This window comes from Petaurus breviceps, unplaced genomic scaffold (assembly GCF_028583685.1).
Source record: "Petaurus breviceps papuanus isolate PSGF00001 unplaced genomic scaffold, PetGlider_PUasm1.0 90743, whole genome shotgun sequence".
Classification (NCBI taxonomy): domain Eukaryota; kingdom Metazoa; phylum Chordata; class Mammalia; order Diprotodontia; family Petauridae; genus Petaurus; species Petaurus breviceps.
In genome coordinates this window covers 5,853,947-5,865,840 of record NW_027187332.1, presented here as the reverse complement: position 1 = coordinate 5,865,840, position 11,894 = coordinate 5,853,947, and positions in this window count along the sequence as shown.

The window sequence follows — 11,894 nt, the reverse complement described above, 5'->3', positions numbered from 1 at the left end:
AAGATACCAATTTGCTGTGAGGAAGATAGGAATTAATACAGTTTTAGTAGGAAAACTAAAAATGGACCCAATCACTTTACCTGAACCTTCTGAAGTAATTACTTTAAAACAGTATCGTGTGCCAGGTGGGCAAGATGAAATTGTCACTACTATAAAGGAATATGTTGAAGCAGGAGTGTTAGTCCCTACAACCACAAGATGGAATAATCCTGTCTGGCCAGTAAGAAAATCAGATGGGACGTGGAGAATGACTGTGGATTATAGACAGTTGAATAAGGTGACTCCTTCTTTGTATGCTGCTGTTCCAGATACCATCACCTTAATAGAAAGGATCCAGAAATATGATGGGACTTGGTATGCAGTTATTGACTTGGCAAATGCCTTCTTCACCATCCCAATAGACTCTAAACAATGGGACCACTTCGCTTTCACTTGGCAGGGTAGACAATATACTTTCACTCGCTTGCCACAAGGGTACATACATAGCCCCACTATTTGTCACAGGATTGTGGCTGAACAATTGGATGAATTAAAGCTACCTGGTGTACAGCTTACCCACTACATTGATGATATCATGATACAGGGAAAAGATGCGAAAGTAGTGGAAAGGAGTTTGACCCTTCTAATTGAGCATATGAAAAGTAAAGGTTGGGAAATTAACCCTGCAAAGGTTCAAGGACCAGCTCAGAATGTGAAGTTTTTGGGTATACAATGGAACAAGGGGCTAAGGGAGATTCTTCCTCGAGCCCGACAAAAGATTCAGGATTTTCCTACCCCTACCAATAAGAAGGAGGCCCAAAAGTTCATAGGATTGTTTTGATACTGGAGGCACCACATTCCACATTTGGGACAGATTTTAAAACCTTTATATAGAGTTACACGGAAGAAATATGAATTCGATTGGGGACTTGACCAGAGTAAAGCTTTTGAAGAAGCCAAGGCTGCCATACAATTGGCCCTAGATTTGTGGCCCATGCAAAATGGTCCAGTGGAATTGCAAGTGACTGTACAAGATGATTATGCAAATTGGAGCTTATGGCAAAAACAACAAAGCCGAAATATACCTTTGGGATTTTGGTGTAGGAAACTCCCTTCATCTGGAGTCCAGTACACACCTTTTGAAAAGCAGTTGTTAGCTGCATATTGGGTTTTGGTGGAGACTGAACAACTGACTGTGGGCCATGAAGTGATATTAAGACCTGGAATCCCAATTATGACCTGGGTAATGAGTACTCCAGATTCTCACAGAATTGGACATGCCCAAGAGGCTAGTATAATCAAATGGAAGTGGTATATTCAAAATAGAGCGAAAACAGGCAAAAGCGGAGTCTCTGCTCTGCATGAATCTATAGCAAACATAGAAATTGAGAGGAATGACACACCCCCTGAGCCAAAGCAACAGTTGGTACAGTCCACTGTAAAATGGAATGAGGGATATGATGTATTAACTGAGGAACAAAAGAGACATGCATGGTTTACTGATGGGACAGCAAAATATTTGGGGCAAAAAAGACATTGGAAAGCAGTGGCCTATAACCCATGTACTAGAAGGACTTTGGAAAGTACTGGGATAGGTGCAAGTAGCCAATATGCTGAACTTATGGCAGTATATCAAGCCATCAAAATAGAACAAGGAGGACAGTGTCATATATTCACTGATTCATGGGCAGTAGCTAATGGGTTAGCTACATGGATGCCCATGTGGAAAAATGAAAATTGGGAAATTCATGGTAAAAAAGTCTGGGGCAAAGAATTATGGGAAGATATCTGGAACATGTCTTTGGTCACTGACTTGTCAGTTTTTCATGTAGATGCTCACGTGGCCCCCACCACACCAGAACGTGAGTACAATGCTCATGCTGATCAACTGGCAAAGATTGCTACTGAACGTATTGTTCCTACTTTGACAACAACTGATGATCCGGTATTAGCAAAATGGGTCCACCAAACGGCAGGCCATTTGGGGGTCCAGGCCACACACTAGTGGGCACAAGATCGAGGTATTAGTATCTCTCATTCACTGTTAAAACAGATAGCAGAAGAATGTCATATATGTCAATTGGAAAAGGAGCGAACTGTTCCTCGGGTAGTAACTGGAGAGATAGCAAGAGGAAAAGTCCCAGCCCAAATCTGGCAAATAGATTATATTGGTCCACTACCACTGGATAAAGGATGCAGATTTATATGTACTTGTGTTGATACCTATTCAGGTGTACTAGTAGCTTGTCCTTATAAGAATGCAACCCAGAAAAACATTTGTAAAACCCTAGATCTCATAAGTCTATATTATGGAACCCCAATGCAGATTCAAAGTGACAATGGGTCACATTTCAAAGGCAATGAAATGAAGAAGTATTGTATACTAAACAATATAGAATGGATATATCATATTCCATATTATCCAGAAGCATCTGGGTTAAATGAAAGAATGAATGGATTACTGAAAGAACAGTTGAGGAAGTTAAGTTCCAATAATTCATATCAACGTTGGAAGGATAATTTGTTCATGGCTTTGCGTAATTTGAATAATCGACCATTGGGAGGAAGTACACCTCTAGCTAGAATGATGACCCCCAATCTGCAAATTAGAAAACAACAAACACACAAGATCCCAAATATTGAGTATTGGACCTTGAGGCCAGATGTCCCAGCACCGTACCCAGGACCACCTGGTTTGGTGGGGTATGATTTACATTGTTTAGAGGACTTTTGGTTGGACAGGAAGGAAGTAAGAAAAATTTCCACTGGGATATGCATAAGAATCCCTAAAAATCACTTTGGACAGATTTTACCCAAATCAGGATTAGCAGCTCAAGGAATACATGTATTGGCTGGAGTAATAGATTCTAATTATCAAGGAGAAATTTTTGTAACATTCCAGAATTTAGGTGAAGGGCCCATACAGATTCACAAGAATGATAGGATAGTTCAAGTGATTATCATTCCTTGTAAAACAATGCCACTTGTAAAAACTGACCCTCCTTCCAAAATAACTGTCACAGGAACTGAAGGATTTGGTTATACTGATAGAATAAAATCAGGAGCTAAAGTATGGGTAAAACGGAAGCCAGATGATGTTCCAAAGGCTGCAGAGATTATAGCATATGTGAAGGATAACACTGTAACTATTGTTTATTCTGGAGATGATTACAAAATTGTACCCTTAAATCATTTATTCTACCGTGAGTGAGGCTACAATAGTCTGGTTATTGTCTCTTTGCTTCTTCTTGATTTTTTGTTTGTTCACCTTGTTTGTTAAATTTGTTTCCACAGGCTTGGTACCCTCCATCTGTAGATGCCTGATAGCTTAAGCTGGATGTCACCCCCTGTCTGCAACTGTGATGTGTCACCCTTGGACCTGGCATCAAGCATATTAAGAACTGACCTCTCAAATGGGACCCCTAAGGACTGGGACAGCTCTACATCCGATTTCAGCAGCAAGTAGCCATAGAAGAAGAGATCTTCACCCCTTACCACAAGATTTTGGGGCCCCATTTGTTCGGGGTGGGGGGAATGATGGGGAGCTTGTGCTCAAGCCCCACCCTAAAATATGTTTTTTTGTGTTTATTGTGTGCTATTCTTGTTATATTGTTGTGAAATTTTGTTGACACCAGTTATTCCTACTGTATTTTTGCCAAGTAAGGGACATGAAAGATCTTGGGGCCGAATGTAAGGGTTATGGGATTTAAAGATCTCCCATGCCCCATGGACGTGCTGACATAGCAGAGCAAGAGAAAGTGAAAAGCCGAGCTAACGGTCCTGCGGTTGGCAGTTGGCGGCGGTTGCCTTTTTTTTTTTTTTGAGTTAGGACTCCGGCTGAGCACTGCCAGGGGCTGGAGCTGCTGGGAGCTCTCTTCCAGGACGCTGGGTGGTTGCTGTGAGTGGGGAGAGGAGGACCTTTGCCTGAGGTAGCCTGTTCTGTTTTAAAGTCTTGAAAATGTGGGTGCTTTCTACTTTATCTACCTGTGCCAATGTCATAACTACTCTGATGGCTTTCACTTTCTGGTTTTGGGACTCAGTCTTTTGGTACCTTAATAAATTTTCTAGTTTATTTCCCCAAATGGCAAACCTGACGTATTTTGTGATGGATAATTATATCAGCATATTTGTAATCTCTATAGGCATTGTGAATATGGCATTGCTGATACATCCCCCCATCCTAATGCTTTTCCCTCTCTAAATGTGTTCCTTGATGACAAAAATTAACGACTCCCCTAGGCTCATGAATATTGAAAGATTTCTTTTTAATTAAAATTTGACAAGAACAGAAAAAATGACTTTGTTCCCTTAATTACTTAAAAAAGCACATAAGGAAATGGTGCAGAAACCTACTAAAGACAATCTTCTCATTTCTGTGTCAAATAGTCATATCACCTCTCCTTTTCTTTCTGAGGTCTTGCCATTGTAACCAATGCACTGCAAATCCTGTGAGTAGCTTTCAACTTTAGATCAAGTTATTTAGCAAGATGAATTTAAACTTTGACCTTCAAGTCATCCACCAGGACACATTATTACATGACTTCCAGCTTTGCTAAGCAAAAAAGAAATTTGGCTGACAAAAAACGCTTCTGCTCTTCTGTCAGCATAATTTACCCTTCTGGACAGAGCGCAGCAAACTAATTTGTTTTCGCCCTGTTGCATAATTGGATAAAATAGTCAGCACTTTCTAATTGTACTTCTTTTGTTACCCATTTAATTTTGTTCAGCTTTCATTCTGTCATAATCAAACAACTCTGAACAATGTTGCTGTTTTTTTTTTTTTTTCTGGAGGGGATTACAGGAAATCTCTTGCATTCTGAAATGAGGCCTTCTGAAAAACTGATAATACAAGGGCAGCTCTTTAATACTCATGAGTATTAACCAGTAAACCTGATAGTAGAGGGTGGTGGAATGAGGCACAGAACTCAGGTTCTTAAGATAACATAAGCCTTTTTCAGACAACTGAAATTCTTGTTAACAGTCCAAGTAGATAAAGACTATGTCTCCATAGTAGCAAATAGCAAATAGAGAGGTCAAACAAAAATCAGCTTAATTACTTGAAACATTTATCATCTCAATGACCTTACCAAATTCACTGAGGAATTTTAGCCTCAGCTGAGCTCATTTCCATTTATTTTTAATCATTTACCCTCTTATTATATTATAGACATCTAAAACCAGGGATTTAATTGCTGCTATCAATTAGGAAAAAAATCAAGAATTACCAAGGCAGAGATTAGATAAAGTATTTCATGTAACTGTAACTGACCTCTAAAAATAGGTAATTTTCTGATAGATGTATCTAGAAGTAGAAGTATCTACACATAAATATGCATGTCAGTGTATAGATATAAATGTAGAATTTCCTTTCCGGTCACAAACTTTTTTACTTAATTTTTTTTGTTACGTTAACTGTCCCTGTTAATTCATTGATATACTAGGGAAACAATTAAAATGTCAGTAAACCACCACTTTCTAAAAGTATTGGCCAGTATGAAATTTTCTTTTTTCCCCCTAAAAAAGTTTCTCTTAAAAATGATATGATAGCGGCGGCCAGGTAGCACAACAAGTAAGAGCACCAGGCCCAGAGTTGGGATGACCTGGGATCGAATCCAGGCTCAGACACTCAGACATGCAGGCACAGAAACACCTGGCCGTGTAACCTTGAGCAAGTTACTTAATCCCGGTTGCTTAAAAAATAAATGATATGATAGGTGAAGAAATATATGTGAAATGTGAATAGAAATTTAGAGAAATGATGTCACATTCTGATCTGGATTAGAGTAGGTGATATTTGAGGTCCCTTCCTATTCTGAGATTCTAAAAGAATTGCTTTTATACACATGTAGATTTCCCTATAGGATTATAGGATTCTACATCTAGAACTGGAAAGGATCTTAGTGGTTAGTTTCCCCTTCCCCATTTTATGTGTCAGAGAACTAAGACTCAGAGTTATTTGGTGAATTCACCAAGATCACATAGATATTAAGTGATAGAGTCAGGATTCAAACTCAGGCTCTGTAAACCTAAGTTCAGTGCACCTGAATTACTGCTACATTATTTCAAAATAACTAGCATTTAATCACCCAGACCCATGTCCATACACATACCCACACACAGCTTCTTAATAACAATTTGTTTGGACCAAAAAAACCCAAAAGCAATATCTGCATTTATCTAAGTATGTTCTCCAAAGACAAATATATGGTTAATTTCTGAGTCTGTTCTCAAACTTTCCAATTTGGTAGAAATCATAACTGATTTTTCCCCTCCACAAGCATTATTGATAGGGCCATCTATATAACATGAGACATTGTATTAAAACGAGCCAAAAACATTAATTTTAAATAAATTACATTAAGCATAAAGTAGAATTTAAAAAATGAATGCCCCAAAAATATATCATGAAAAACCCTATTTTTAAATGTTGCCTATTTCAAAAATTGAACACACACACACACACATAAGGAAATGTAGACATGTAGCAAGATTTCCATTAGGCTCTAAATGACAGTGTCATCCTCATACATTTGGCCAATCTAACCCATAAAGTTTTCAAATATGGAAATATTAAAAAATACCCAAAGGCAAATCTGCCAAAAAAGTACTTTTAGGCTCAGCCACGTATTCTTTTGAGAGGTAGAGAACTCTAGGGAAAATGGTACTTGGAGGTTTCTCTCAATGTTTAGGCCTTCCTTTGAGTCAATGCCACTGATCCATTAGTGATGAACACATGGTAAAGAATGATTAGAGTCCTGTATAGTTCATCTAATAAGAAGTCCAAAAGTAGAGCATTTGGAGGATAGTACTGGAGGTTTCTGCCAGTAACTAAATATTGAGAAGAAAAGAATTGGCATCAAGGGAAAGCTATTACTCCAAAGGTCCCCGTCTGACAGAAATTTGGTTCTCCATGAGGCTCTTAATGGAAAAGAAGAGGGTAGAATCTTATTAGATCTTTTCAGGAGCAATAGAATGTCAGTTTCTCTGTTTATGAACTACATCTTTTGATTACAGTTTGCCTCAATTTGAAAGAAGTTCAAAGCTTATTGTCCACAGAAGTGTCATTTTAATGTTTTCCATTTATTCCTTTTGGTTTTATAGCAATGAATGAAGTGTTGTCTATGGTCAAACAGTATGTAAATAGTTATATTACATTATTAGAAAATAGAGAAATATAGAGGAGGAAAAGCTTTATTTCTGAGTAGGGGCTCAAACAAATGACTAGAGAAATTGACACAGATCTCCTGGACTAAAGAGATGAGCAGTGACATCAACAAAAAGGACAGAGCTAGGAGACAGAAAAATAGGTCTTTGAGAATCATAAAGAGTGAACCAAAACTTGTCCTGATCAATGAATAGTCAGGTAAGAAGGCAGGAGAAGTCTCTAGTCATTAATCATGCACATAGAAACCCCCAATAAAACCTTAGGTCCCAATAACCTCATGAATGATAGATTAACCAAAGGTGAACACATCCTCACCAAGGTAAAACTAAAAGTTCCCCATTATTCTGAAATACTTCAAATAGGCCATTATTCAGGACATTCAAAGTAGCTATTTTTCTTGTTTTAAATGAAAATAAAATGATTCTCTCTCAAAAGGTCTTGTATAATTTCTTGGTTTTGAAGTATTTACATACATCTTAATTAATTGTAAACTTGAGAAGTAAACTGATCAGAAAGCAAAGGTTGTTGTGGACGTGCTGAGGATGAAGGGGGAAAGTAATGTTTTTGGATTTCCTTGCTAAATTAATATTTGCTTCTTTATCTCAAGGTTGATAAAGACTGGCACAATTAAACATTGACAGTAGGGAGCAAGATTCACCGTAAGTAAAGGTACACCAAGTAGTTGACAATTTTATGTGACTTGTGGCCTTCTCTTAGATTCACCATGGTGCTCCAAGTAAAACTGTTCATGTTCAATACTACACCAATTGAAGTATTCCTTTATTACATCCCTTAATTGGTCAAGGTTGGACAGCAAGGTGGTACAGGAAGTCTATAAATATGGAAAGCATTTTTTGTTCAGTTTGCTTAGTGGAAACAAGAGAAATATGCTGAAAAGTCCAATATGGTTTACTTAATATATGTCCTGGAAAACTTTTAATAAAATTAAACTCTTTCCTAGCATGTTGCAAAATATTTTCACTAATTCCTCTCCTAGCTTTAGGTTAACATAATCACAATACTTATTTCAAATTCTTGTGTGTAATGATCAAAGCATGATTTCTCTTGGAAAGGACTTCCTGAGAGATGATGACCAGAATAAGTTTTCAGCCTATGTTAACCACTGAAAACTTTATAATGTATTAAAATGACATAGTTGATGAATGAGACCAATCAAGATGCTAGTTATGTTGCAGTTAAGGTAATTGTTATAGTGGAGATAATTGATTTCTTTTCCTCCTGATTGACACTTGACATTTACCTTGTCACACTAACTTCTCATACTGTTGATTGACGGATAAGCATGAGTATAAATCTAACACATGATCCAGCCTCTTTGATTAGCTCTTCCTCACATGCCAAAATATAGCCATAGCATTGGATGATGAACCAAGAACCAAGAAAGGACTTCCTAAAATGCTAATATTATTGATACACAGGATGGAGTAACATGGTAATAGCTACTGTTTGCATAGATTAGTTTACAGATTAACTAGGAAAAATCAGATACTTGAAGCAATGAAGTCACAGGTAGGTCAGTTTTGGTGGTGAGTGGAGACAGAAGAAGAAGAAGTTCAGAACATGTCAGAGAAGGATACTTATTAATAATGTTGTCACAGTGGAGATCTCCTGCATAGTCAGTAGTAAAAAAAATGAATGAGGACATATGGGGTATATCACACCCAATATAAACTTGGGAGAAGACAAAAACAATGGGAAGTTCTTTATAATGGAAATATAATTGGTATTAGAATCACCTGATTTATATCTTGGTTAGGCTTATCAACAAAATGAAGAAAATAGATTCAAAAACTGGTAAATCATGGCCTGAGGACTAAATCTGGCCTACTGCCTATGGACTAAAAATGATATATGGGCGAAAAATTATATTCTCAACCTGTGTCCTTATCAGAACAGGGCAAGATTTGACCCAGGGGATATAGTTTATGAACATCTACATTAGATTATCTCAATGGTCCCTTTACAATTTAAATAACATGACCTGGCATATGAATTTTTATTTATATTGGCCCTTAATGGACAAGAAAGTATATGAAATATTCAATTTTAAGCATTTTATACCTATAATTATTCATTAATTCAACATTTATTGTTTCCATTATGTGCAATGAACTGGTAAGCATGGAGGTGGGGTGAGGGAAGAAATATAAAGCTAAAAAGTAAGTGATCCCTGTTGCCAAGAAGTTTATAATCTAGCAAAAGAGGTGATACACAATGTGAATAATTATAACACAACTTAAAATGTAAGTGCAGAAACAGCAGTACAGATAAGACATAGAAAAGTGGTTCTTGACCTTTTTTGTTTAGTTGGCCTCCAGAAAACTTGTAAAGTCAATATAATCCTTCAGAATAATGTTTTTAAATACATAAAATAAAGTGTATAGGATTACAAAGGAAATCAAAGGTCAGTGGAAAATAAAGGTATTTTTCCCCCCATCAAAACACCTTTATTTTTTTTTCCCCTGAACTCTAAGTCCATGGATACCAGGTTTATAACCACTGTACTATAAATAGTTCTTACTTGGGTTTCTAATTATTTGATTCTGAGGATAAGGGAAACAAAAGCAATAAGGGTAAAATTTACCACCTACATATTTGGACCCATGTAATATTATAATATTTATATTATATATTGTTATACATTTATATTATAATATAATATAATATTTATGATCAACTATCATGATGGTGTTTTAAACTGAGTGAATACAAATGTTCTTGAGAACACTAATGTGGTGACTGCAATTCCATCTATTTTGACTAAAATACTGTAGTGATAAAGACTGTAGTATGAATATATATTTAAGGAAAACAAAGCACCTAATTACTTCAGTAGTAGATTATGTAGTTCAGATAGAAACATGCTTCAGATAGCCAAAATATGAATTGTGATCATGCAAAAATACCATTGTAGAAATTATATTTTGTTAATCTAACCCTTTCTAGAAGAAAAAAATTCTCTAGGGAGCAAGGAGATATGCAACCTTTCCACGGACACAAAATGACAGGATGTTGTAATAACTTCAAGGGGGTAGAGTAGACAACTAACTATATTTCTTTCCGTGAGCCTCTTCTTTCTTCCTCTCTCAGATCTAAAGATAAAATTTTAAAAAATGAGTTTTCACTATAAAAAGTCAAGTGGGGCATTGTAGCTACATTAGAGGCATAGGAGTAATGAAAAAGGGAAGAAACTGGTAAATAACAAGCCACCATGTGAGGCATCTACTTGTATGTAGAGAAGGAGCAGACACATTTGGCTGGCAATAAACGCTGCCTACCCGTATTAAGGTTTTCAAATAAGGACACCATAGAATCCAATAAATAAGTAAAATGCATACATTTTTAATGTGCTTGCCCTCAAATCAGGTTTTCATACCTAGGAAACCTAAAACTTTTAGGATGATATAAACCTTACTTTGTTTTTAGTTTAACTTTCATTGAAACAAAATTGTTTCTGGTTAAAACCTTTTAAACCCAAACATGTTTGTTTGCTAGATTTTAAAAATTGGTGTTTTCTTTTATAGACAGTGTTCTCTCTTCACCTGTAAACAAAAAAGGAAAAAGATTCTTGTGGTTCCCAGAAATGCTCTATACTAAAATGCAGCCCCATAATTTAAAATCTTCACAAGGTTTCCATATCATCATTATTAAACACCATATGGATGAAAGATTTATTTCCTTCCTGATGTCAATTGAACACATTTATTTATTCAACAAAAGTAATATTAAATACTCTATGTGTTAGATGAATCGAGTTTCATATAGTAAACAAGGAGTTTACTAACTAGTAGGTAAGAGTAGATATACACTCATAGATATACACTCAGTACTTTGCAGAATAACTAAGTATCATAAGAAAATTTGGAAGTTATTTGGATATTCAGAGTAGCAAAAAAGATAGTGTTAGATAGGGACTGAGGATGTTTTTATAGAACAGATAGTATGGAAGCTGTGCCTTGAAGAGGTTTAAATATTTTTGGGGGGGGGGGGGGGGGGAAGGATATTCTTGTTAGAGCGAAACTTATGCGCAAAGTCACTAAGGTAAAAACATGAAGATCCTGTTTAGGATACAGGACAAAAAATGGTAGAAGTAGAGAGCTTGTGAAAGTGAGTAGTATGGGGACAGACAGGAAAGACAAAGAGAAGACAGATTGTGGAGAGCTTTATTTGTCATTTGAATAATATTCAATAGACAATGGGGAGTCCTCAATAATTTTTGAGCATGAAAGTAACTTGAAGTCTTGGAAGAGTTTTTTTATAGCAGTATGTGGGATCAATTAAAGCAAAGGAAGACCCTAGACAGGGCAAAATTAGTAGGCTGCTTTAATAGTTCAGGTTATGTGTAGTGAGTTCCTGAACAATTTAAATAGAAAAGAGGTAGTGATTGTAAAAAGAGAGTTTTAGAATGAATATTATTTAACCATTAATGAAATAAATATTTCAAGTTTTGTTCTTCTTGGGGGTGGAGGGTTGTTCTAAATAGAATTTCTTCAGTGTGTGAAATTCCTTCCATTAATACAGATATGTAACTACTTTGTAAATTAATTCCCCCCCCCCAAATCATCATCCTTCTTGATCTCTCTGCAGTCTTTTCCACTCTCAATTAATTATTCTTCTCTTTATTGTTTTGTCTTTATAAGATTTTTTTACATAATCCTCTCCTTGTTCTCCTCCTACCTATCTGACCACTTCTCAGTCTCTTTTGATAGATCTTTAACCAGTTGATACC